The sequence below is a fragment of the Nuphar pumila genome, chromosome 11, assembly GCF_984573655.1.
Source record: "Nuphar pumila chromosome 11, dmNupPumi1.hap1.1, whole genome shotgun sequence".
Classification (NCBI taxonomy): domain Eukaryota; kingdom Viridiplantae; phylum Streptophyta; class Magnoliopsida; order Nymphaeales; family Nymphaeaceae; genus Nuphar; species Nuphar pumila.
In genome coordinates, this window is record NC_143259.1 from 67579518 (window position 1) to 67583603 (window position 4086).

Below are 4086 nucleotides of genomic sequence, written 5' to 3' on the forward strand. Positions count from 1 at the left end.
TTTCCTTCTTTGTTGAAAGAAGTAGACCTCTGTGAAAGAGGGTGTTGTCCTTCTTTGTTGAGAGAAGAAGACCTCTGTGGAAGAGGGTGTGCCCCTTCTCTGTTGAGAGAAGAAGACCTCTGAGGAAGAGGGTGTTGTACTATTTATCCGGTGACTCGGATGTTATAGTGGAAAGCTCAAGTGGTTTGCTTGGGGACTGGATGTAGGTCTGGGTATTGACCGAACCAGTATAAATTCTGTGTTTTATGTGTTGTGCCTTATTGCCTGATTATTTTATTTTATCGATCTTTATCGTATTTCACTATTCACCCCCCCTCTAATGGAATTTCAAAACTTTCATCAATTATGAGAAAATATATTCTCAGATGAAAAAGACATGTCTAGCCTTAGTGTGGATGTGTCAGAAACTGAGACATTATCTGCTGACCTCGGAAATCAATTTTTTGTCGAGGCTCAATCCTCTCAGATACATCCTTGAACAACATTTCCTTACTGGAGGGATTGCAAAATGGCAAGTCCTTCTGATGCAATACGACTTAGAGTATGTGTCTTAGAAGTCAGTCAAAGGCCAGTCTATCGCAGATCAGTTGGCAGATTTCCCGCTGACAAAAGAGATCAAGGTAGAAGATGATTTTCCCGACGATCGCATCTGCAACATCCAAGGATCTCCAGTGTGGACCCTATTCTTCGATGGGGCCAGGAATATGTCTGGCATAGGGATCAGGATCTTATTGATCACTCTCGAAAAGGAAATGATCCCTTATTCCCTCAAGCTCAGCTTTCAATGTACTCATAATATGGCCGAGTATGAAGCTCTAATACAAGGCCTCAAGATTCTGCAAGACTTCAACGTCAGAAGAGTGCATGCCTTTGGCGATTCTTTGCTTGTTGTCAGTCAAGTTAATGCAGAATGGCAAGTGAAAGATTCAAAATTGATTCCTTATCAGAAGATTGTCTTAGCTCTCATAAGCAACTGTGAAGAATTTCAGCTCAATCATGTCAAAAGGGAATACAATCACATAGCAGATGGTTTGGCCTGCCTAGGCTCCATTTTGTCTTTGAAAGACCGTGAATCCTGTCGTTCCTTCGAGATTGGCAAACTTGATTGACCTGTCTTCATTTAAGCTGAACAAGTGAACCAAGCTACTCAGAAAGAGAAACCTTGGTACCAAGACATCAAAAACTTTATTGAAACCGGTGAATTTCCACCAGAGATGCCAAGAAAGGAGCAACGTGAAATTCAACGCATGTTAGCCTGCTATTTCATCCTTGCCAATACTCTCTACCGTCATGGGTTCAGTTCTGAGTATGTCAGATGCTTAGACAGAGACGAAGCGATGAAAGTTGTCCAAGAGGCACACGAGGGGATTTGTGGTGGTCACGTCAGCTACCAAACGTTAGTCAAACATATTATCCAGGTAGGATATTACTGGAAAACCATACAGCAGGACTGCCATTGTTTCGTGAGAAAGTCCGTCAAATGTCAGATGTGTGCACCACCTTCTATTCATATGCCAGTCGCATACATGCAGTCCGTGGTTTCTCCTTGGCCTTTTACAATGTGGGCTTTTGACGTGGTATCACTCCTTCGGCTTCTAATGGCCACAGATATTTTCTCGCAGCTACAGAATACTTCACCAAATGGGTCGAGGTTGTAACTCTGCGAATAGTAGAAGGTCGACATGTGGTTTCTTTCATTCATAAAAATCTTCTTTGTCGTTTCAGCGTACCACATGATATTATGTCAGATAATGGCAGCCACTTCAACAATGAGCGGATGAAAACTTTTTGTTCGAAGTTTAGGATTCATCATCATTTCTCGGCTCCATATTATCCTCAAGGGAATGGTCAGGCAGAGTCCACCAACAAGATCTAGATCCACATTCTGGAAAGAACTGTGGAAACAGACCATGATTGGCACGAGAAGACGCATGATGCACTTTGGGCGTATCGAACCACCATTCAGACTCCAACAAATGTTACTCCTTCAGAGCTTGTGTATGGAATTAAGGTAGTATTACCTCTCCATGTTAAAAAACCTGCATTCAAGTTTGCGTTGCTCATAGAACTTCTGCTTGATCAGTATCAGCAGTAGAGATTGGTACAGCTAGATCTGCTAGATGAGAAGAGACTCAAGGCAGCAGAGCATGCTCAAGCTTGTCGTTAGAGGATAGCTAGACACTATGTCAAGTCCATCATTGAGAGAAGATTTTGAGTTAATGATCTAGTGCTCAGATTGACAACTCATCTCAAGCATCGACTATGGGGCAAATGGTCATCCAATTGGGAAGGTCCCTATGTGGTTAAGGAAGCATTGTCTCGTAATTCGTATCGTCTAATCAATGCAGATGGGGTGGAACTACCAGATCCAATCAATGCTCTACACTTGAAGAAGTTTTATACTTAAAATTTTCATTCTAGCCTCTGTATTCTTCAAAGAGCCTTTTTTAATAAAACAATGATCTTCTATCATTCTCATATTCTTCTCCATGATACTGGGGTATTTTATTTTTATATATATCTATCTTCTTTTCAATACATGCAGACATGATCAGACAAACTCGTTGCTTCAATTTTGTCAAAATTTTCATTAAATCTTTTATCAATCTTTATTTTATCAATTTTATCAAATTTTCATCAATTTTTATCAATCTTTATTCTCGTAACCCTTTCAGGTTAAGGGATAAACCTGATGCCTCTTTTCAATGAGGTACTCCTTTGTTCTTCTTCCCCTTCAGGATAAGGGATAATCCTGAAACACCGACAATCATTCTCGCTCAATTCTCAAGTATCTTAGAATGTCAGACTCCTTTTCAACTCTCTGTTGGAAAACCCAATGCTCGTACTGGTGCATTTTTTAAAAAACCAGTGCTCGTACTGGTGCATTTTCAAAATCCAGTGCTCATACTGGTGCATTTTTGAAAAACCAGTGCTCGTACTGGTGTATTTTTCAAAATCCAATGCTCGTACTGGTGCATTTTTCAAAAACACAGCGCTCGTACTGGTGCATTTTTTTAAAAACCAGTGCTCATACTGGTGCATTTTCAAAATCCAGTGCTCGTACTGGTGTGTTTTTCAAAACCCAGTGCTCGTACTAGTATATTTTCAAAATCCAATGCTCGTATTGGTGCATTTTCAAAACCCAGTGCTCGTATTGGTGTGCATTTTCGAAAACCCAGTGCTTGTACTTGTGCATTTTCGAAAACTAGTGCTCGTACTGGTGTATTTTTAAAAAACCAGTGCTCGTATTGGTGTATTTTCAAAATCCAGTGCTCATACTGGTACATCTAGCGCTCGTGCTAATGTCTGGCTGATTGATAAGTTAGCCCTCCAGGTTCGGTCTTTGTACTAACCGTTCATCACAATTCAAGCTCTAAATCTCAATTCCAACCTTCGGGTTACCATTTTATCAAAAAACAATCTTTTTCTCTTGCGAAGGACCCTCTTCCAGGGAGAGTTCGAGGGATCTCGTTCCTTTCGCATGCAACCATCTTTTTCGTTTGGAAGAACCCTTTTCCAAGGAGAGTTTGAAGGGACTCGTTTCTTCGCGAACTGTTTGCAAAACGAACAACCCAATTTTTACATAAAGGAACCCTTTTTTAGGGAGAGCTTCGACAGAAGCCCGTTTCTTTTGTGGCCCCCGATTTTCTCATCTTTGGCCAACCCCTTCACAAAGGACCCTCTTCCAGGGAGAGTGTGATGGACTCGTTTCTCTGTGATACTTTTCCAACCTTATTTTCGGCCGCCTTTCCATAAGAGAAGCCTAGAGATAGGGAGTTTTGACGAAAACTTAATTTCTCTTCGAAAGTTCCGTTTTGCAAACACCTCCTCTTCAGGGAAGAGAGGAGTATTTCCTACTTTCTCATTCAGGTAAGGGGTAAGCCTGAGTCTCTCTTTTTGGAGAAAAAGAGAGGAAAATTTTGTCGTGTATATGTCGATTCGTTGTCAAACAATTCCTTTCATCAAAGATTTCTGGAATATTTTGCCAATTTGCTATCAAAAACAATTGTTGATGTCAAAATTTCATTACACAGAATTACCTCAAACTACCTTCAGTATTATCTTCAAAAGGACAAGATTTTTGCG